The sequence below is a fragment of the Artemia franciscana genome, chromosome 6 (genome assembly GCF_032884065.1).
Source record: "Artemia franciscana chromosome 6, ASM3288406v1, whole genome shotgun sequence".
Taxonomy (NCBI): domain Eukaryota; kingdom Metazoa; phylum Arthropoda; class Branchiopoda; order Anostraca; family Artemiidae; genus Artemia; species Artemia franciscana.
Window position 1 is genome coordinate 26,295,858 of NC_088868.1, and position 23,806 is coordinate 26,319,663.

At 35.4% G+C, this 23,806-nt stretch overlaps 1 long non-coding RNA gene across 1 annotated transcript in view; it reads left to right on the forward strand.

Moving 5' to 3' along the window:
* Nucleotides 1-23,806, forward strand: part of LOC136028251 (uncharacterized) — a 151,311-nt gene that overhangs the window by 68,024 nt on the left and 59,481 nt on the right. Inside the window, exon 4 of the long non-coding RNA XR_010617777.1 lies at nucleotides 14,336-14,522. This is a non-coding gene — a long non-coding RNA (uncharacterized LOC136028251). The remainder of the gene's footprint in view (nucleotides 1-14,335; nucleotides 14,523-23,806) is intronic.

The window sequence follows — 23,806 nt, forward strand, 5'->3', positions numbered from 1 at the left end:
GTGATGAATAAGGGATCTGCTAAGTTTTGTCGAGGTTGGGAAGATATTAATAATAGAATCCTAGTCGCTCATTTTATGACTAAAAAATGCAGGGTATTAGTCATAGTTGTATATGCCTCTGTGGGACTGACTAACGCAAATAGTAGTGACTCGGATGGATTTTACTTATAGCAATAGGAAAAAATAGACTGGATCCCAGACTTAAGGATTTTTTTTTTATTAGGAGATTTTATTGCAAAGGTTTGTAGAAATAGGGATAGGTAGTATCCTAGCATAGGTAAATTTGGTGCAGGAAAAGAAAACAGCAATGGCTACAGAATGTTGCAATTTTAGTAACCAATACAGTATTTGGTCATAAAATGGCCTATGAGTTAACATGGCATTTGAATAATGGTTAGACAGGCAACCTTATTCATTTTGTTGTTGTAAACTGAAGACTGGCAGGATCAAGCGAAGCTTCAAGGAAGCTTTGGTGTTGGTAGACTCCAGGATAAGAATTTGAGAGAAGCTTTCCAGGAAAAGTCAAATACTACACTGGAGAGTTTAAATTGCTGAGTGAGATAGCGTACCAAACGCTGAATAGCTGCTTCGCAACCATGCTTAGTTAGCTTGTTAGTGCTAGTGTTCCTAGTTTCTTGCCCTGGCAATGTAAGTAATCAGAGACTTAACTTTTTTTCCTTTATTTAGTGCAGTATTTATGCCAGTCATAATCTAAAAATCGACGATTTACAAACTTAAATCACTTCGACACGTAGTGGCGCCACCTACATTCGTCACTCTCTCAATTTGGACTCCTAAGTGCCACCAGGTGGCAATGTTGTGACGTTATCGGAAACGACCTACAGACGCACTTGCAGAGGCAAGCGTGGAGCCAAAGGGAATTAATGGCATTTTATCCTAGTATATGTTTCAGATCTGTCGACCAGATTAAAGATTAAAGAGAAAGACTACGGCCGCTTGTAAAAATAAACTGTCTGACTCACTATGAAATCCCACCTAATCTTACGTCATGATATGCTTATGTGGCTATTTCTGATTAATCCAGCGAAATTCCTCCTGTTTTATGTCCTTAACTCCTTTCTGCCAAATCACAACTTGCCTCTATTCACATGACCAGCACCCACTCCTTTATTAACAAAATGGACTAACTAGAAGTCTTCTTACAAGGATCTGGTGTACCAATTGCAATCGTGACTGAATGTTGGGATATCACAAATGATACCGGGTATCTCAAAGGCTACACTTGTTTTTTTAACACCCGCCTTGATAGAGGCCGAAGCCGCAGAGGTGGCGGTATTGCACTGTATTTTCGTAACGACCTCCCATACAAGCTGCTAAGTGTCCCCAATGACTTTTGCCATGAAGTAATCTGGTCTGAATCTATGTCCTCCCAACTGCCGAAGAAGTTTTCATGCCTGATAGTGGCATCCGTCTATTATAACAGAAAGCTTCTAATTTACTTGCAATCCTGCCTTGATAAGTTTCGACGTGCATATGTGGTTCCTACCTTTATTATTGAAGGTGACTTTAACCAGTCCAATAAACAGTGGTTTTCCAATGCGCTTGATCTTATACAAGTAGTGAACATTCCCATGAAAGTGGCAATATCTAAGACCTGATATTTCCAAATGTCAGTGAACTGTACCGTCCTACCCTCTCAATGGGCCCATTGCAAACCGTCGATCATTGTGTAATCCTGTTACAAACGAAAAACAATGTGCTGAAACCGAAAAGAAGCAAAGTAACAGTTCGTCCACTGAACCAGGACTCTATATGTACCTTTGAACAGTAAGGTAAAGGTAAAGGATACGGCATTAGACTTTACAGTCCCTACCTTTGAACAGTGGGTTGGTAATTACTCATTTGAAGAAATATGCTCAATCACTGACTTGAACGACAAGGTTAAAACACTCAACTCCATGCTGCTCGAAATGTTCTATGAATTTTTTCCGACTAAAGTAGTGCCAGTTTTTAGATCTGACAAGCCGAGGATCACGACAGCTCTGAACTGATTGATCAAACTTACATGCCGACTACATAGTTCAGGGTGTATTTCATCTGCGAAAAAGTTACAAAATCTGTCAGTTGTGATCTACGGATGCTGAAATCAGATGGGACTTTGATCACAAGAAGTCAATTCTTTCTTTACTAAAATCTGTACCAGGTATTCATCGTTGAGCGAAGTTGATTTGAATACTCTGATAGAAGACAGCAAATGCGATGAAATCCAGCAAGTTTCTGAGTACGCATTTTAAAGGAAATACGGGAACTGCGAAATAACTGTGCTTCCCATCCGAATTGCCAGTAAAACTTTTACGTGAATATGCAATATTTCTTGTGAAATTTCTAACTTCGTTCAATAATCAATCGTTCCCCCAGTCTTGGAAACAAACTTATGTACGTGTCATTCTAAAGCTGAAGCATCCCAATAGCTGTGATCAGTTAATATCCATTTCAATCCTACCATAGTCAATTAGTCCTTAATTTACTGTGAATTTATGTTGCAAGTCGCAGATACACTTAACTTGTAACAATATGGTTTTTTAAAAGTGTGTAGTACCACAGTGTATTTAGTCAGGCTTTATCACCTGATCGTGCAATGTCTTGAATCTGGAGACGCTTTCGTTGATTCGCTACTCGTTGATTACAGGAAAGTATTTGATTTTATTAAACATCTTGTGGCTGCTACGAATCTTAAAAGAATGGGTGAACGCAAACATATCTTACTGCTTGTTATGGATTTCCTACGTTCCCTGTACCAGCGAGTCTACGCCCTCTTTCCTGGTGATCTCGACTCTGACTCGGAATAGATTATATTTGGAGCCCTTCAAGGCATCAATTTGGTCGCTCCACTTTTCCTTGCGGTAATGAATTACGTTAAGGACAACATGGATGGTCAATTCAAATACGTAGGCGATCTAAATGGGCGTCTTAAGTTCACAGTAGATACAACCCAAGCTATGCCCCAATTCAGTTCTGATATTCTAACAGAATTCAAAGAAGAATGTAATGCAAATAGTTTGCAGATCAACGAAAGTAAAACCAAAATCGTAAAATTTAATCCGCTGAAATGAGGTCTTGTTTGCCCAATCCCTGATCTCCGTTTGTATTGTCAACTTTAGTCCTGGGATTTAATTTCAGCGTCGATTGCTCATTTAATGCTCATATTCAAGGGCTAGTCCAGAAAGGCAACTACGCACTAAGTTCCTTGATTTTTGTGCCGCTCTTGATTTGTGCAGCTTTGATTTAATGCTTTCCCAGTAAATCAGCTGAAAACGCCATATGTAACATACAAATGTCCCATATTAGAATATACATGCCCTGTTTTGGGAGTATCTAAGTGATTGATATGGAAGGAGTTCAAAAAAGATTGAATCTTTAAAGATTGAATCTTTCAAAAATTGAAAGATTGAATATTGAATCTTTAAAGATTGAAACTCTTAGGGATCGCAGGTTTCAGTAGATAATGCGTTTCGGGCAATTTCTCCTTGCTTCTCCCAAGCACCGACATTTTCTACCCCCTGCTGCCAACTCAGTATTTAATACCGAAGAGAAGAACCAATTAGTGGCAGTGCCTTTCAGAACTAATCGATTTAACAATTTATTTGGCCGTTTTTTACCATTACCCATGACAAAAGGCTTTAGGACTCGGTTTGTGAATGACAGCGACATTTAGTTTGTGATTTTAACCTACGACTATAAAAGCTGTCTTAAAATAAATGATTTCTTATTTCTGATGTAGAAAATAAAGTGAATAATTCTAGGAAAATAATTTTTGAAGTTGCTGATGGTGGCTTAGGGAATAAAGTTAGGAACGCAGCAAGGAATATTCTTAAAAATGCTTTATGTTTAATAGAGTGAAGGAGGGGCTTGTTGAAGAACTTTCTGAGCGATAGATCATATGAAATAAAAGGAACGGAGAAAAAGTGGATGTGACCTAAGGAGGTGTGAAGTGGAATAATGATAAAACATTGTAGTGGCACGAATAGAACTTGAACTGTTGTTGCCGCTCGGGTTTTCAAGATCACAGTTAAAGTCACCTGTTATCAGACACGAAAGTCCATGCTTTTTTTATTTTATCAATTCATTTGGATAGCCTTGCAATACTTATGGCAAACTGTCTATCTGATCGATCATCACGAAAATCCGTAGGGAGGTAAACATTCACTATAACAATATCATGCATTTTGATAGCGAGAAAGTCTAATGCCGAGTCAAACATAGAAGTTGATAGAGAGGATCTAACGTAAGTCGCAAGGCCACCAGATGGCCGGCCATGAGTGCGAGAGCGTTTGGCTGCAACTGTAAAAACTTGATGGTTTGGTGACAGGTTCAATAACGGAAGGCTGAGAGAGGTTGCAAAATGTTCCTGCAAACACACAATATCATATCTTGAAAGAAGGTCCTCGATAAAAATAGACCGGTTAAGGATATTTCCATTTAAATTCCACGTTGCAACTGCATGCTTAGCACAAGTGGGTTCTAGATTCATTTTGGTAGGGAATTCATATTGATTATCTCTTTATTAGCCGGACATCTTATGTTATAGCATGTATGGCCTTTCTTTTTGCATATAATGCAGTACATATCTTTAGTGCACAAATTATCCTTCGTGGATGTGTTTTCAGAAGCACCACAACGACCACATATAGGCGTCAATACGCAATTAGTCGCTAAGTGACCAACTCTATGACACGAATAACATCTTTTTGGGAGAAATTTGAATTCTTCAGCAGGCAGCTTCTCATAACGGTTTCGGACTGAGACTGCAAGAAAGTCTTCGAGATCCTTACTGGTCCCGAAATACAGCTTGAACACTTTGGAGCGCTCAAAGCTACCGATTTCTATTGCTTTTAATGCACATGGAACAAGGGATTCTATATCAGTCTGGGTCATACTAGGTGGAACCTTTTTCAAAACAGCAATAAACATTTTCTCTTTGAGCATGGCAGAGACCTCAGGCTTACTAACTTTCATTTTCTCAACGATCTTTTCAGCAGAAGATTTGGACTTGACGAATAATTTCCAGTCCTGTCTCACCTTTTTTAGCTCACTTATTTCGGCTGAGTTGGGGCAGATGGTATCCAAAAACTGCTTGCGAGCAATGGGATTATCAAGAGACTTTGGCATTTTAAGAACAACGGCATAGGATGTCTGAGGATTGACTGTTACAGGATTGGCGGGGCCTGGGACACTACTCGCTGAAGGGCAACATAGGCTCTGTGCTTTAGCCATAGACACAAAATTCTTAAATTCTAGACATAAATCATTTACCTTGCGGGTTAACGTAGCGCTTTCCTCGCCAGGAATTGTGGGGACTTCGTCCGGTTCGTATATAACAAACTTCGGCAGTTCCACTGAATTCTTATCATGGTAGTCTAAAACTTTCAAAATGTCTGCAAATGTATCAGCAACTTTCAGCCTTTCACTTGGTCGAGTAGCATAATTCGCCACAGACCAAATTGTTTTCTTCGCTTCGCTCACCAAATCGTCGGCGAAAAAATCACAACCAGTTTTTATAATATCGGCATTTGCATTACCTTTTGATTTCGCCCGCATGGCAAAATTTAATATAGTGTTATGTACTAGTCTATTAGGCTGCATCCCATGAAATGAATCCAGTTCACACACAGTTCCAGACTCAACGTCAGATAATCCATTAATTAGCAAAACAAACAAATCCAATCTTTTTTGCACAATTTCTCAGCAAACACAGGTAGATCGGTATTTGTACGAGTGACGTAGATAATGAGATTCAATCTTTACACTTTCATAATAGTTTATCCTTGAAACTTGAAAAAATAATCCGTCTAATTTAGCTTATGTTCACGCTTCAAAAGCAAGGTAATATCCAGAAAAATGTTATTTTTTGTTCGTCCGCACTGAATGAAAGCTAGTTTCTGGTTCGTCAATGGCGTCACCAGTTAAAGCAGTGACTATCCTGACAGTTTTCTGTGCCATCAATATGTAAATTAAGTACAGGAAAGATACTTTATTTGACCTTTCTTCACCCCTTTATACGGTGGCACCATCTACTTTTTCGAACTTGGTGACTTTTAATCTTCTGACGAAGCCACCAGATGCTGCTACCGTCCCTTTTTAGTTGTCAGAACTGTTCACAGTAGAGCTTAAACAAAGCCGAGTGATATTTTCTTCTTTTTGTGTTAGTTTGTTATTTAGCATAGTGAAGCAACGCAAATTAGCTGTAAGCTACGATGTTGTTTAAATAAACCTATCTATCTATCTATTATTGAAAGAAGGTTGGATGATTGAAAGAAGGTTGGATGATTAAAAGAAGGTTGGATGATTAAAACAAGGAATGAAAGAAGGTTGTACAAAAGAATGGCTTCTATCCTTCTTTCAATCATCCAACCTTCTTTCAATAATCCAACCTTCTTTCAATCATCCAATCTTTTTTAATAATTTAACCTTTCTTTAAATTCTCACAACCTTTCTTTCAATTTCCCAAATTAGTTCTGCAACTAAAAGAAAAGAAAAACTAAAAAAGAAACAAACTAAGAAAAGAAAAAACTAAAAAAGAAAAATAAAGCTAAAAAGGAAACTGTATCTATATATATAAAAATAAGTTGTATATATACATTTTTGTTTTTTTGTGGGTTTGCATTTGACGTCATTATAAGTATATAAGGCTTTGTATATAACGTCATTGTAAGATGACACTACAGACCGGGACACTGGGACACAAATGACGACCGGGACACAGGGGATATAAATGACGACCGGGACACTCAAAAAGAAACTACAGACCGGGACACCGGGATACAAATGACGACTTGGACATTGGGAATATAAATGACGATCGGGACACTCAAAGAGAAATTACATATTGGGATACCGGGACACAAATGACGACCGGGAAACAGGGAATATAAATGAAGACCAGGACACAGGTACAAAACTACAACGGGGACGCCGGGGGCACAGGGGGATATATAAATGACGACGGGGACACAGGGAATGTTCGATTAGCAATCACTATCAACAAAGCTCAAGGGCAATCGTTAGAAAAATGCGGTATAGATCTGAATACGGATTGTTTTCCCATGGACAATTATTATATTGCATGTTCAAGAGTTGGTAGATCTAACAATCTATTTATATGGACAGACAATGGGACAGCAAAAGTTTGGATTATTGAAAGAAGGTTGGACTATTGAAAGAAGGTTGGATGATTGAAAGAAGGCTGGATGATTGATAGAAGGTTGGATGATTGAAAGAAGGTTGGATGATTGAAAGAAGGCTGGATGATTGATAGAAGGTTGGATGATTGAAACAAGGTTGGATGATTGAAAGAAGGTTGGATTATTGAAAGAAGGTTCGACTATTGAAAGAAGGTTGGATGATTGAAAGAAGGCCTGATGATTGATCGAAGGTTGGATGATTGAAACAAGGTTGGATGATTGAAAGATGGTTGGATTATTGAAAGAAGAAGGTTGGACTATTGAAAGAAGGTTGGATGATTGAAAGAAGGTTTAATGATGGAAGAAAGGCTAGATGATTGAAAAAAGGTTGCATGATTGAAAGAAGGTTGGATGATTAAAAGAAGGTTGGAAAGAAGGTGGAAATATATATTATATATATATATATATATATATATATATATATATATATATATATATATATATATATATATATATATATATATATATATATATATATATATATATATATATATATATATATATATATATATATATATATATATATATATATATATATATATATATATATATATATATATATATATATATATATATATATATATATATATATATATATATTTAACTACTCAAAACTTGTGAATATATAACATTCTTTGCTGTCCCATTGTCTGTCCATATAAATAGATTGTTAGGTCTAACAACTCTTGAACATGCAACATAATAATTGTCCATGGGAAAACAATCCGTATTCAGATCTATACCGCATTTTTCTAACGATTGCCCTTGAGCTTTGTTGATAGTGATTGCTAATGGAACATTACCTGTGTCCCCGTCGTCATTTATTTATCCCCCTGTGCCCCCGGCGTCCCCGTTGTAGTTTTGTCCCTGTGTCCTGGTCTTCATTTATATTCCCTGTGTCCCGGTCGTCATTTGTGTCCCGGTATCCCAGTATGTAATTTCTCTTTGAGTGTCCCGATCGTCATTTATATTCCCAATGTCCCACTTGTCCTTTGTATCCCGGTGTCCCGGTCTGTAATTTATCTTTGAGTGTCCCGGTCGTCATTTATATTCCCTGTGTCTCGGTCGTCATTTGTGTCCCAGTGTCCCGGTCTGTAGTGTCATCTTATTATGACGTTATATACAATGCCTTATATACTTATAATGACGTCAAATGCAAACCCACAAAAAAACAAAAATGTATATATACAACTTATTTTTATATATATAGATACAGTTTCCTTTTTAGCTTTATTTTTCTTTTTTAGTTTTTTCTTTTCTTAGTTTGTTTCTTTTTTAGTTTTTCTTTTCTTTTAGTTGCAGAACTAATATGTTGCATAATGGTAAGAATAGAAGATGCTATTCAATCAAATATATTGATTGAAAAGAAAGATGCTGTGATAGAAAATATTCTAAGATCTGTGGCGTTGATAAAAGAATGTATAAATGAAGTAGATGAACTAATTAAGACATTGAAAAATGTCTTAATTAGACGGAAACGTAATTTCCATCCCACGTGAAATGAATATGAATTGTACAATCTTAAAGCTCAAGAAAATATGAAATTTTTTCAGCTTTCTATAGGGACGGGCGTCGTGAGCTGAAAAAGTCCCAGTTAGGAAAACCTCCTGTATTTCCACACTCCGATGGTTTATCCTTTTTTTTACACAATTTTAGTAATTCTTCAACTCTAGGGAGAGGAAAGCATGATAAGCCTTGTTCTGTCCCATTCAATACGTTGCATTCAATACGGTCTATCATTTCCTCCTTAAAGTATAAAGATACTAATTTAACATCAAACACTTAACGTTCACTTAACACTAATTTAACACTCAAACCCTGTGATACACAGGGTTCCCATTTGGAGTACGAAACTGCTATTTTAGCACTATTTTATCGTGTGTAGCAAGTGCTTCATTGAATTTAGCACTTTAAAAAATTGACATAATAACTAATCTAAGTACAATTAAACAAATAATGCGCGTCTCGACACGCGGAAAAAAATATTTCAGTGTAGCGCCAAAAATCCCTATGTAGCACGCGAATTTGGGCAATTGTAGCACTGAGTATGGTCACCCTTAAAACCTCCCATTTAATTCCTTTGGGTGAGGAACACATATACTGAGAAAGACTCGTTTCTGTGTTCTCTCCTCCATAGGAAAATCCTCCGACAAATACTCGTTAGCAAGTATTATAGGATACTCTTTGTATCCTCGTTAGCGAACAAGCAACTGTCTCTTATCCTTGCGAGTTCAGTTCTTTAATGTCTCTTCAATTTGACAGATTTCACAATTATTTTGGGCTTTTTGAATTTCATAGTCATAAGAATTGCCGAGAATCTCTTCATCTTTAGTGTCTAGTAGACAATATGTTATACTTTCAGTGTCAAGGATTTTTTGAACTATTTACTTGTGTAAGTAGGTCATCAGGTTGTTACCTCTGGTAACAACCTGGTAACAAATAAGGCTGTCGCTTCCGGAGTGTTGTATAGCATACTATTAGAATATGAAGAAGAATTCTGGTGCAACCAAAACACAACTTATTTACTTACCTGTTACTTTGAGAAAATATTTCATTTGCACAGATAACCTTTGAAAACGATCATTTAGACAGAGACATTTTTCCAAAATCACAAAATTCTGCATAATTTTAAGTTTCATAAATCTATCCATTTTTAAATCCTAACACTCTCAAAGCTGACTAGAGACTAACTAAGATTCTTTCTTCTATAGTAATATTCCTAGAGGAACGGTAACCTACTGAAAATATCTAATAAGAAAAAATATTTTCGATTTAGAAACATTTTTATTGCATAACTACAACAATATATCACTCATTTTTCACATACGAATTCAATTTAATTTCGTTCGTATATTTCGCTTCTGTATCTAAAGCAGCTGGAAGGCTTATGTGTATGCATTATATTAAGGTTTGCTGCAAAACATAACTGCTCAACAAATTTGAATTTGTTCATTGACATTACATATCTCGCATTCTCATCCCATGCAAGGCTCAGTCGACATGTTGGTGTAATTTCAACTACTACGTTTAGTAGTCTTGACTTTGTATCATTGCTGCTGCCGCTCCAATATCCACTTCTAATATTGTAAGTAAACCACCCATTTTTGCTTCTATATCTTGTCACATAAAAACTTGATGATAAAGGGTATAGTTAAACTTCTCTGTATCTGAATTCTACTTTCTTATTAGCATAAAATACATTAAAAATTTAGCCTTATATTGGATCTGGTTGCTATGGCTGGTTGCCAGGATCTTATATGCAAATGAGAAGCCAACTGAATTGTTGCTAATATTGTATCTCTTAGACTTTACTTATGTAAGTAGGTCATCATGTTGTTACCTCTGGACAACTGACAATATCTTTAGGGCCCAATTAAGGATGTCGCTTCCGGAATATTGTATAGCATGCTACTTAGAATCCAAAGAAGAATTCTGGTGCAACCAAAACACAACTTATTTACTTACCTGTTACTTTGAGAAAATATTTCATTTGCACAGATAACCTTTGAAAACGGTCATTTAGATTGAGACGCTTTTCCGAAATCACAAAATTCTGCATGATTTTAAGTTTCATAAATCTATCCATTTTTTAATCCTAACTCTCTCAAAGATGACTGCAGACTAACTAAGATTCTTTTTTCTTTAGGAATATTCCTAGAGGAACGGTAACCTAATGAAAATATCTAATAAGAATAAACATTTTCGATTTAGAAACATTTTTATTGCATCACTACAACAATGTATCACTCTTTTTTCACGCACTAATTCAATTTATTTTCCTTAGTATATTTCACTTTTGCATTTAAAGCAGGTTACAGGCTTATCTGTATGCATTATATTAAGTTTTGCTTCCAAACATAACTGCTCCTCCAATTTGAATTTGTTCATTGATATCGCATATCTCGCATACTTCTCATCCCATGCAGGGCTCAGTCGACATCTTGATGTAATTTCAACTGCTACGTTTGGTAGTCTTGTCTTTGTATCATTGCTGCTGCTAGCTCCAATATCAACTTGTAATATTGTAAACAAACCACCCATTTTTGCTAGTATATCTTGTCAAATAAAAACTTGATGATAAAGGGTATATTCAAAGTTTCCTCTCTCTGAATTCTACTTTCGTATTAGCATAAAATACATTAAAAATTTAGCCTTATATTGGATCTGGTTGCTGCGGTTGGTTGCTAGGATCTTATATGCAAATGAGAAGCCAACTGAATTATGCTAATATTGTATCTCTTATACTTTGCTTAAGTAAAAAGGTCATCAGGTTCTTACCTCTGGACAATTGACCATATTTATAGGGCCCAAATAAGGATGTCGCTTCCGGAGTATTGTATAACATACTACTTAGAATCCAAAGAAGAATTCTGGTGCAGCCAAAACAATGCTTGTTTACTTACCTGCTACTTGTACATAACTATGGAGCTATGCATAAACATCGAGCAGAATAACAAATGTTCAAAAACAAAAGTCGTATAAAATGAATCATGTAGGAGCTTGTTTATTGAAAAAACGAATGAAAAAAAAAAGAAAATCGAAAAACAGTTAAATCCACATTACAATCCCCAGGAGAGAGTTTTGTGTGTGGAAAAATAAACAAGAATAGCCCATTTTCGGCATGATGTTTATAAATAATTACGGAACTGTGCATAAACATTAAGCAGAACAAAGAAAAATTGAGAACAAAAGCGCTTAAAATGAATCGCTCAGGAGCTAATTTGATCGATTTATTTAACTTACCTATGGACAGATTTTAAGCCCGTTTTAGAACGCGCTTCTTCAAATTGGCCTGCAAAAATATCATTCAGTGTTCTGTAAAATACTCTGTCATTTTCAGAATGCTTAGTTTTTGGAATTTTTTGTGAACATTTGTTAATATTATTCTTGCAGGCTCAGAAGGAAAAAATAAAATGCTTCTAAAACCTGTTGTAATTTATCCCCCAAAAAATCTCCTATATTTTGTTCTCAAATTTAAGCTGAGAAAGATTTAAATACCTAAATTCCATTTTATTTGAAACATAATTAACTGTAGTTCTAACTTGCATCCGTGATTCCCATTTTTTGTGCCCGAACGATGTGGGTAAGATAGTAGTTAAAATTTTAGCTGCTCAGAAGTTGATAATTCAATATACACAAAATGTCATATAAAATAACTTAACGGTGGAAAAACTGAAAAATAAGTGCTTTAATATTTCATCAAGTGCTTTGCCACTAAATTAATTGCTCATCTTATTCTTTGTTTTCACTTAAATGATCTAACTCGTAACTAGCAAAAATTTAAAATCGTTCCGAAACACAAGATGTCATTCTGGAGCCAATCTTGCCATATCTATCTGTTATAATTCCTGAGTTTCGACTCACTAGTCCTAAATACAGTCGCTGGAAAATGTGGCTTAACCCCATAAAAAAAGAAAAAGACCATTTATACCAGTAAACATCAAAATATTCCTTTGGAAGCCAATTTGATCTAGTGCACTCTTAGTATATTTGTAGACTCTAAGTCAGTTGAGATATTTAAACATGTATTAGAACTAAGCAGCTAATACTGAAATTTAGACACTGAAATTTTAAAAGTCAAGTCAAAAAATTGAAAAATTCAAGTCAAAAATTGTTTGAAAAATTTCGACACAAATATGCCCCCAATCGTGGAAAACATCTTTCCTGATTTGCCTCCTAGGGATTCCAATGAGTTGTCGAACAGAACAGGGGCAGTTTAAAAAATGTGTAAGAATTATTTAAAACAAGGATAAAGTTTTTCATATGCCCCTTCTTCCCATTAAGAAAGGGAAACAAAATTTTGATTTGTTTTTGCCAATAGTGCTTTCCATAGCTACCATGAAGTTCGTTTTTACTAGTTATCTCCTCCTACACCTACTTCTATTAGACCAAGCCTCTCTCGCTCCACCTCAACAAAGATCCTCATTTTTACCCAAATGAATTTTCCCACACAAACATGCAAGGGAGTTTTTTGTGTGTTGAGTTGATTCTTGTTAACCCTCCGTACGCTCTGTGTATAGCGTATATTTGTATCAGGTCTAAAGTAGGCTATCAGTCACACTTAAAATACCAAGGAAATCAAAATGGAAACATTTTTGTCTCCCTGGCTCCATCTCTGGTCTATTCATACCCAAAAGCCGGTATCCTCTACAATTTGACTTTTGATTGCTATTCAATTATTAAAAATTTTCGTTACGTAAATTCTCTTCTTTGTTGTCACATCGAATCGTAAAAGGAAAGTAGTGGAAGATGGGGAATTTCACAAAGTTTTCACAAAGTAGGGCGTAGTTTTCACAGAAAGGAGAACTAAAAACTACTCAATGTAGTTACAAATTGACATACTTTTTATCTTTACTTTTAGATAAGATTGGCCTATATTTTTAGGAAAAGGGAAAAGAGAAAAAATCCAAAGGGGAACTAAACAATTTTCAACGTAGTTACAAACTGACATACTTTCTATCTTTACTTTTAGATGAGATAGGCCTATATTTTTAGGAAAAGGGAATAGAGGAGAAGGAAAAAGGGAACTAAAAAATATTTAACGTAGTTACAAACTGGCATACTTTTTATCTTGACTTTTAGATAAGATAGGCCTATATTTTTATCAAATCTTTCGTCTTTATATCATGGGGAAATGAGAGCAACTAAGTAAACAACTATGAATTCAACATTTCGTTTGTAATTAGAAGATACAGAAGGCTTTGCCACCTTTTTTGGAAGTCTGTTTCACTTTTGTGCAAGATTAAATAAGGAAATTCACATCAAGACTTAGAAAGAACTTTTTCCGTGAACTCTCTGTCTGAAATTAATCTATTAAATAATCCAAAGGTTCATTATTTTGCGAATAACCCAAAAAGTTGCTTATTTTCTTTTTATAAATATGCTAGTTTCAATTATATTATTTTATTAATTCCACTGATGATTTCCTTTAAATGCTGTGATAAAACCTTACTAAGCGCCTGTAAAAGTAGGGCTTTGTATAATTTTTTCTTATAGCTTGAATTTAATGCTATTTTCTTCACCACGTTAAGAAAGCGTCTAATGCAATAGTTCTTATTAATCCTTAAACATTATACAACAACGCATTGGCCAACCCCTTCATCCCTCACTAATATTGACTTTGTTTTCTCTAGTTATGCAATGGAAGCATTCAAGAAACTGGACATAAATCTGGATAAAAAGAACTCCAATCAGCGGAAACTTTAAAGCGCTTAAGTAGATGGCAGGAAAAGTATATGTTCTATACAATCAGGCTAATGCTGGCTCCTGTGATTGAAACTGTCATTCTTCTAGGCCGCATGCTCTTTTTAAAAGAAAGAGGTAGGTTTTTTGCCAAGTTCAACTGAATTGCAATATAATGGTGACGCGTCTGTATGGGGTAAAGTCAAATATGCATCGCAAATCCTTTTGTAATGAAGAAGCTTTGCAAATTTGACTGCCATTTTTTGTATCTCCAAAAGCCTGACATGTTACCAAAACCCTTATTTTGAAACTAAAGTGTTAAAATCTATAGTAGACTGCAAGAAAACTACGTAATATAATTATTTGATCAATTAGACCAAATTGTTTCATTTGATTGAAATGGATCAATTTGATAGAAATGGATCAATATGAGCATTTTTTTTTTTACAAAAAACTCTTGTGAAATGGCAATTTAATTTCTGAAACTAACCAGATTTTATAATATTTGAGAAGAATAAAGGGGCCAGAGGAGGGGTCCCTCCTCTGGCCCCTCCCACAGTCCCTGGTCCCTGGGAACCCTCCCACAGTCCCTGGGGGAGGGTTTGCAAGTTACAAACTTCAACCAGTGTTTACATATAATAAGGGTTATTGGGAAGTGTACAGACGTTTTCAGGGTTTTTTTTTTTGGTTTTGGGGTTGAAAATTTGACATTTCTTTGATATTTTTTTCTTTGACATTCCTAAATTTTCCCACTAAATATGTACAGTAGTGCTTTTTTTATATATCTCATATGTATTTTCTTGTAAAAAAATAAAAATAATATGTATATGGAGTGATTGAATCAAGTATCCAAGTCAAAATAATGTAATTGTCATGTCATCTATATTTGTTACCTTATAAACATATTTGCGAATATATAAAGAACAGATGTCCGCAAGTATGAACTTGGGGTGGGGTCCAATTCGTTAACATACTATATTTTTAGGCCTGAATGTTTTTATTTTCCTGAATTGGTCCTTTGGATCATTTTTTTTTTCTGCTGGATATCTGTATGTAAAGAGATTTTTCCTAGAAAAGATTTTTTCGCCTGAATATCCATGACCTAAAAAAAATATAGTAAGAATGAATTATTCTTTTTTTGCAAAAATGTGGTTAAGACGATATTTTTAATTAATTTAGACTTCCCCTCTTCGTGGATAGAATTCTTGTAAATGCTGTTTTCAGTGTTATGGACTTGCATACCCGGATACTCCCTATGTCTAATAGTTGGTGGTATTGCGTGATCGTTCTTATTTGGAAATAGTCGTTTACCCGATATGACCAGCTGTGGGGGGGGGGAGTGGGAGGCCCGTTTATTCGGAAATAATAAAAAGTTTAAGTATTTTTAACTTACGAACGGTTGATCAGATCTTAGTGAAATTTGATGTTTGGAAGGATATCGTGTCTCAGAGCTGTTATTTTAAATCCTGACAGGATCGGGATGGATCTTGGTGGGAAAAATAAGTACAAGTCCTAGATACATGATTCACATAACCGGAATGGATCCGCTCCCTTTGTCGTAGTTGGGGGGGGGGGGGGGGTTAATTCAGAAAAATTAGAAAAAATGAGGGATTTTTAACTTCCGAATGGGTGATCGGATCTTAATGAAATTTGATATTTAGAAGGATGATTGAAAGAAGGTTTGAACGATTGAAAGAAGGGTAGAAAGAAAGTTTTTTTGGTTGAAAGAAATGTGGATGAATGAAAGAACGTTGGATGATTGAGAGAAGGTTAGACGATTGAAGGTAGGTTAGATGATTGGAAAAAGGTTGGATGGATGAAAAAAGGTCGGTTGTTCGAAATAAGATTGGAAAATTGAAAGAAAGGCTATATGATTAAAAGAAAGGTTGTATGATTGAAAGAAGAAGGTTGGATGACTGATATAAGGTTGGATGATTGAAAAAGGTTGAATTAGTGAAAGAAGGCTGGATGATTGAAAGAAGGTTGGATGATTTGGATGATTGAATGAAGGAATGAAAGAAGGTTGTGTGTTTGAAAGAAAGTTAGATGAATGAGAGAACTTTGGATGATTTAAAGAAGTTTAGACGATTGAAGAAAGGTTAGATGATTGAAAAAAGGTTGGATGATTGAAAAAAGGTCGGTTGTCCGAAAGGTTGTAAAATTGAAAGAAAGGTTATATGATTGAAAGAAAGTTGCATGATTGAAAGAAGGTTGGATGATTGAAAGAAGGTTAGACGATTTAAGAAAGGTTAGATGATTGAAAAAAGGTTGCATGATTGAAAAAAGTCGGTAATCCGAAAGAAGATTGGAAAATTGAAAGAAAGGTTATATGATTGAAAGAAAGGTTGTATATTTGAAAGAAGATTGGATTATTGAAAGAAGGTTAGATGATTGAAAGAAGGTTAGACGATTGAAGAAAGTTTAGATGATTGAAAAAAGGTTCAATGATTGAAAAAGGCTCGGTTGTTCGAAATAAGATTGGAAAATTGAAAGAAAAGTTATATGATTGAAAGAAAGGCTTATGATTGAAAGAACAAGGTCGGATGATTGAAAGAAGGTTGGATGATTGAAAGAAGGTTGGATTACCACTGGTAGATGGCGTTGTTGCGCTAGCACAGCTGCAGAGCCCATCTACCAAGTTTAGTTCATAGTGCCCAATATATTTATTTTATTTATTTATTTTATTTCTAACCCGTCATACAATACAAAGTGAACAGAGACGGAGTATACAGACAAAACGACAAAAAAAAGGAATATGAGAAAAAAAAAAAGAAACATTACAACAATGGAATAATTTATAAAGAACATTCGATGAAGCACTGAACCGCTTTTGCATACATACAACTTTAAATATCACTGTACAGGAATACATACATACATCTAATTTACATTTAATACATTTAATTCCCATCAAAAAAAAAAAAAAAAAAAAAAAAAAAAAAAAAAAAAAAAAAAAAAAAAAAAAAAAAAACTCACTACAAAAGAATACACAACACACAAGAAAAATAAAGAACACATGAGTATCTAACTACAAAAAATAAAAAAAAACCTACTGCCTCAAAATAATTGCCCAAGGATGAGTAACAATATTAGAGTTATATCTGGCGATCTGGGCTAATATTGCTTCATTATGGTTGATGATCCCATACCGACTTGTCACAATACGGTTACTTGTCCATGGAGGAAGCTGTAAGAGGTACTTTACATATTTATAATATGTAGACCGCAATTTTTTCTTATCTTCCCTTTGGAAAATCCTCCAAAAGGGACTTAGATACAGATGATGAGGTAGTGCCATTGTATTATATAGATGGGCCAAAATCCGCCGACCAAACTGACGCTTATAAACTACAACACGGCTATACGCTAAAGAGATCCGCTTCTGCAGATGACTCTGCAAAAGATGACGTGTTTCAAGCATAGACCGACCAATAGGGATCCCCAAATAAACTATGTGTTTTGCAAGCCGAACAGTAGCACCACCCAGCCTAACATCAACAGCAGACCCTTGCTTAGCATTAAATAACAACACATCAGATTTCTTTTCGTTAAACTGAAGGCCTATTTTTCCATATTCTACTTGAAGCTGGATAAAATTCTCCTCTAAACCGTGAAGGAGCCGGCTCAAATTAAGTACATCGTCTGCATAGCTTATTAACGACACATCAATTCCTCTCAGAATGTATGTCAGATTTGACTTAGATTGTGGTTTAACGATGCTGTTATTAAATGCGGTAGGTGATGTCAATGCACCCTGCCTTACACCTTTTTCAACGGGGAGTACCGGGTTATTTGTCAGGTTTGGTGTTATTGGTAGCTTAAGCCTAGTTTTTAAATTTTTATACGTATCATATAAAGGGTTTAACATACTTGGATCAACACATACTAGGCCCATATCTAAAATAATCTGCTCATGAATTAGTGAATCAAAGGCCCTTCTGACATCATGTGCAGCGAGAGCTATGCTCTTACCACTTTTCTCAGCATCTATCAAAGCCGAAACAAGAGCAGAAAGAGCGTGACCACTACCAATACTAGGCTGAAAACCGAATTGATGGTCTGGGACTGTGCATTTCGACCGCAGTTCATCGACAATAAGTGCCTCAAATAACTTACAAAAAACTGTAGCCACAGTTATAGGTCGGAAAGACGAGCACTGGCTAAGTGGCTTTCCCTTTTTAGGCACAGGTGTTAATATTCCTATTGAAAAAGAATCAGGCACTATACCCAGGTTAAAAATTATTTGAAAAAGCAGGGCAAGGTGCTCAAGGAACAGCTCGCTGCAAAACAGCAGGTGCTGAATTGATATACCATCACAACCGCGCGATTTCTTTTTTTTTAGTTTTCTAATAGCAGGACGGATAGAACACCTCGTAATTTTAACACCCGGACTGTTTTCTTCTCGCTTTCGTGAGAAGAAATCATCCAGTTTCACACCGAAGCTTTTTTGTAGCTTGATATCAGGAGCCAAAAATTCATTTGAAATTATTTAAAAATTATTATTTAATTTTATTATTTATTAATTATTTATTATTTATTTATTATTATTATATATATATTTATTATTTAATAATATATTTATTATTATTATTATTATATATTATATTATATTTTATTATTTATTATTATTAGTTAAAAATTATTTGAAAAAGCAGGGCAAGGTGCTCAAGGAACAGCTCGCTGCAAAACAGCAGGTGCTGAATTGATATACCATCACAACCGCGCAATTTCTTTTTTTAGTTTTCTAATAGCAGAACGGATAGAACACCTCGTAATTTTAACACCCAGACTGTTTTCTTCTCGCTTTCATGAGAAGAAATCATCCAGTTTCACACCGAAGCTTTTTTGTAGCTTGATATCAGGAGCCAAAAATTCATTTCTATAATGCCGAACCCAATTATCTCGAGATATTGAGGTCATTGTTACATGAGATCTTTCTTTAAACAATGAAGACCAAAGTTTATTTGGGTGGGTAAGGATAGCCTGAGATGAAGAACGAATAATTGCACTATGGTGGAGTGAAAGTTCTTTCGCGAATTTACGTTTACTAGGAATTCGAAGCTTATTCACCCACCCGTCTCGAGGACATCCAAGCCTCACGCCAAACCGAAAGCCAGAATTTTGCCGAACTACACGCGTTTTGAAGATTAACATTTGCAGACCAGCCTGGTACTTCGGTACCAGGCCACACCCGTCTAAATGGTACAGCTGACTGTTCAGCGAGACGTAATGCGTGCACAAGCTCACCACAATAAATATTCAACCGAATTCGTGATTCCGCCAGATGGTTCTTAGAACTAACCATCAGAAGATCAAAAGGAACGCGGATTTTTGAAACAAGTTCATCACAAGTCGACTGAAATGAACTCATAGACGCACGTTTCCAATCACAAACAAAATAAGGACGCTTCTGGAGCCTTCCAGGAGGAGGCGGAACACTACTGTTTAAATCAATATTGAAAAACAATGGAAAATGGTCAGATGTAAAATTTGAATCAGAAACAATAACCTCACTCGGTGTAAGTGATTGAGTGTGCATAACATGATCTAGGTTTGACATACTTCCCGAATTATGAATATATGAAAAATTCTTATTCTTAGACGCGAGTATAAATTCATCACCTAACATACCGAGTAACATATTAGCACGATTAGAACTTGAACTGTTGTTGCCGCTCGGGTTTTCAAGATCACAGTTAAAGTCACCTGTTATCAGACACGAAAGTCCATGCTTTTTTATTTTATCAATACATTTGGATAGCCTTGCAATACTTATGGCAAACTGTCTATCTGATCGATCATCACGATAATCCGTAGGGAGGTAAACATTCACTATAACAATATCATGCATTTTGATAGCGAGAAAGTCTAATGCCGAGTCAAACATAGAAGTTGATAGAGAGGATCTAACGTAAGTCGCAAGGCCACCAGATGGCCGGCCATGAGTGCGAGAGCGTTTGGCTGCAACTGTAAAAACTTGATGGTTTGGTGACAGGTTCAATAACGGAAGGCTGAGAGAGGTTGCAAAATGTTCCTGCAAACACACAATATCATATCTTGAAAGAAGGTCCTCGATAAAAATAGACCGGTTAAGGATATTTCCATTTAAATTCCACGTTGCAACTGCATGCTTAGCACAAGCGGCTTCTAGATTCATTTTGGTAGTGAATTCATATTGATTATCGCTTTATTAGCCGGACATCTTATGTTATAGCATGTATGGCCTTTCTTTTTGCATATAATGCAGTACATATCTTTAGTGCACAAATTATCCTTCGTGGATGTGTGATCAGAAGCACCACAACGACCACATATAGGCGTCAATACGCAATTAGTCGCTAGGTGACCAACTCTATGGCACGAATAACATCTTTTTGGGAGAAATTTGAATTCTTCAGCAGGCAGCTTCTCATAACCGATTCGGATTGAGACTGCAAGAAAGTCTTCGAGATCCTTACTGGTCCCGAAATAAAGCTTGAACACTTTGGAGCGGTCAAAGCTAAAGATTTCTATTGCTTTTAATGCACATGGAACAAGAGATTCTATATCAGCCTGGGTCATACTAGGTGGAACCTTTTTCAAACCAGCAATAAACATTTTCTCTTTGAGCATGGCAGAGACCTCAGGCTTACTAACTTTCATTTTCTCGAAGATTAGACGATTGAAGAAAGGTTGCATGATTGAAACAAGGTTGGAGGATTGATAAAATTTCGATTTTCCAAAAGAAGATTGGAAAATTGAAAGAAACGTTGTATAATTGAAAGAAAGGTTGTGTGATTGAAAAAAGATTGGATGGTTGAAAGAAGGTTGGATGATTGAAGGAATGTTGGATGATTGAAAGAAGGTTGGATGATTGAAAGAAGGAATGAAAAAAGGTTGTGTGTTTGAAAGAATCTTGGAAGAATGAAAGAACGTTGGATGAATGAAAAAAGGTTGGATGATTGAAAGAAGGTTGGATGATTGAAAGAACGCTGGATGATTGAAAGAAGGTTGGATGATTGAAAGAAGGTTTTAAGATTGAAAGGAGGAATGAAAGAACGTTCTGTGTTTGAAAGAAAGTTGGATGAATGAAAGAACTTTGGATGATTGAAAGAAGGTTATTGACGATTGAAGAATGGTTAGATGATTGAAAAAAGGTCGGTTGTTCGAAAGAAGATTGGAAAATTGAAAGAAAGGTTGTATGAATTTAAGGAAAGGTTATATGATTAAAAGAAGATTGGATGATTGAAAGAAGGTTGGATTATTGAAAGAAGGTTGGATGATTGAAAGAAGGTTAGAAGATTGAAGAAAGGTTAGATGATTGAAAAAAGGTTGGATAATTGAAAAAAGGTCGGTTGTTCGAAATAAGATGAAAGTTTGTATGATTGAAAGAAGAAGGTTGGATGATTGAAAGAAGGAAAGAAAGAAGGTAGTGTTTTTGAAAGAATGTTGGATGAATGAAAAAACTTTGGTTGATTGAAAGAAGGTTAGACGATTGAAAAAAGGTTAGATGATTGAAAAAAGGTTGGATGATGAATGAAAGAACGTTGGATGATTGTAAGAAGGCTGGATGATTGAAAAAAGTTTGGATGATTGAAAAAAGGAATGAAAGAAGGTTGTGTGTTTGAAAGAAAGTTGGATGATTGAAAGAACTTTGGATGATTGAAAGAAGGTTAGACGATTGAAGAAAGGTTAGATGATTGAAAAACAGGTTGGATGATTGATAAAAGGTCAGCTGTCCGAAAGAACATTGGAAAATTGAAAGAAACGTTGTATAATTGAAAGAAAGGCTGTATAATTGAAAGAAAGTTGGATGATTGAAAGAAGGTTAGACGATTGAAGAAAGGTTAGATGATTGAAAAACAGGCTGGATGATTGATAAAAGGTCAGCTGTCCGAAAGAAGATTGGAAAATTGAAAGAAACGTTGTATAATTGAAAGAAAGGCTGTATAATTGAAAGAAAGTTGGATGATTGAAAGAAGGTTGGATGATTGAAAGAAGGCTGGATGATTGATAGAAGGTTGGATGATTGAAAGAAGGCTGGATGATTGATAGAAGGTTGGATGATTGAAACAAGGTTCAATCATCCAACCTTCTTTCAATAATCCAACCTTGTTTCAATCATACAACCTTTCTTTCAATCATACAAAAGAATGGCTTCTAACCTTCTTTCAATCATCCAACCTTCTTTCAATAATCCAACCTTCTTTCAATCATCCAATCTTTTTTTAATAATTTAACCTTTCTTTAAATTCACACAACCTTTCTTTCAATTTCCCAATCTTCTTTCGAACAACCGACCTTTTTTTCAATCATCTAACCTTTCTTCAATCGTCTATAACCTTCTTTCAATCATCCAAAGTTCTTTCAATCATCCAGCTGTCTTTGAAACACACAACGTTCTTTCATTCCTTCTTTCGATCTTAAAACCTTTTTTCAATCATCCAACCTTCTTTCAATCATCCAGCGTTCTTTCAATCATCCTACCTTCTTTAAATCATCCAACCTTCTTTCAATCATCCAACGTTCTTTCATTCTTCCAACTTTCTTTCAAACACACGACCTTTTTTCATTCCTTCTTTCAATCATCCAACCTTCTTTCAATCATCAAACCTTCTTTCAACCATCCAACCTTCTTTCAATCATACAACCTTTCTTTCAATTATACAACGTTTCTTTCAATTTTCCAATTTTCTTTCGGAAAACCGAAATTTTATCAATTCTCCAACCTTGTTTCAATCATGCAACCTTTCTTCAATCGTCTAATCTTCTTTCAATCATCCAAAGTTCTTTCATTCATCCAACTTTCTTTAAAACACACAACCTTCTTTCATTCCTTGTTTCAATCACCCAACCTTCTTTCAATCATCAAACCTTTTTTCAATCATCCAACCATCTTTCAATCATCCAGTCTTCTTTCAATCATCCAACCTTCTTATAATCATCCAACCTTCTTTCAATCATCCAACCTTCTTTCAATCATGCAACAATCTTTCAATCATCCAGCCTTCTTTCAATCATCCAACCTTCTTTGAATCATCCAACATTTTTTTAATCATCCAACCATCTTTCAATCATCCAGCCTTCTTTCAATCATCCCACCTTCATCCAACCTTCTTTCAATCATCCAACCTTCTTTCAATCATGCAACCTTTTTTCAATCATCTAACCTTTCTTCCATCATTAACCCTTCTTTCAATCATCCAACCTTTTTCAATAATCCAACTTTCTTTCAATAATCCAACCTTCTTTCAATCATCCAACCTTGTTTCAATCATCCAACCTTCTATCAATCATCCAGCCTTCTTTCAATCATCCAACCTTCTTTCAATAGTCCAACCTTCTTTCAATAATCCAACCTTCTTTCAATCATCCAACCTTGTTTCAATCATCCAACCTTCTTTCAATCATCCAGCCTTCTTTCAATCATCCAACCTTCTTTC